Source organism: Myotis davidii, unplaced genomic scaffold (assembly GCF_000327345.1).
Source record: "Myotis davidii unplaced genomic scaffold, ASM32734v1 scaffold1055, whole genome shotgun sequence".
Taxonomy (NCBI): Eukaryota; Metazoa; Chordata; class Mammalia; order Chiroptera; family Vespertilionidae; genus Myotis; species Myotis davidii.
In genome coordinates this window covers 235,032-235,700 of record NW_006286477.1, presented here as the reverse complement: position 1 = coordinate 235,700, position 669 = coordinate 235,032, and the positions used below count along the sequence as shown (strand labels likewise).

Genomic DNA, 669 nt, shown 5'->3' with positions numbered 1-669 from the left:
CAGGAGGCCCCGGCCAGTCCCGGTCCTCCAACCAGGGAACCAGGCGGCACCGGCCAGTCCCGGTCCTCCAACCGGGTAACCAGGCGGCACCGGCCAGTCCCGGTCCTCCAACCGGGTAACCAGGCGGCACCGGCCAGTCCCGGTCCTCCAACCAGGGAACTAGGCGGCACCGGCCCGGAGGCTGCAGCCCTGGCCAGGCCCCAGCCACCTTCGCCAGGGCAGCCCGCTGTCCGCTGGTCACCTGTTCGCTGTCAGAGCGGCGGCGACATTTCACCGTGAAAAGGCGGCGGGAATGCAGGGCCGGTGCGAGGGCGGGCGTCTGGCACGGGCGGCGCTTTGCGGATGAATGGAGGTCGGGGGCAGGGACGAGAGTCGAGGGAGGGCGGCCTCGGGAGAGCGGCCAGGCCGGTCAGCGGAGGGGGCCGCGGGGGGGAGGAAATGGGGTGTTTCCGGCGGGTGTGGGGCAGAGAAACAAAGATGCGAGAAAGGACGGGGCAAATACACGTGCCCCACGAGGCAGTTACTACCCTAGAGCAGCGGCTCTCAACCTCGGCTGCCCATTGGAATCACCCGGGAATCTTTGTAAAATCCTGATTTCTGGGCCTCATCCTCCGGAAATTCTGTTACTAATGATGAGGCCCAGGAACCAGGATTTTACATTCCCAGGTG

At 66.4% G+C, this 669-nt stretch overlaps 1 protein-coding gene across 1 annotated transcript in view; it reads right to left on the bottom strand.

Moving 5' to 3' along the window:
• The window catches only part of WDR11 (WD repeat domain 11), an 82,435-nt gene that overhangs the window by 40,975 nt on the left and 40,791 nt on the right, over positions 1 to 669 (bottom strand). The window lies entirely within an intron of this gene.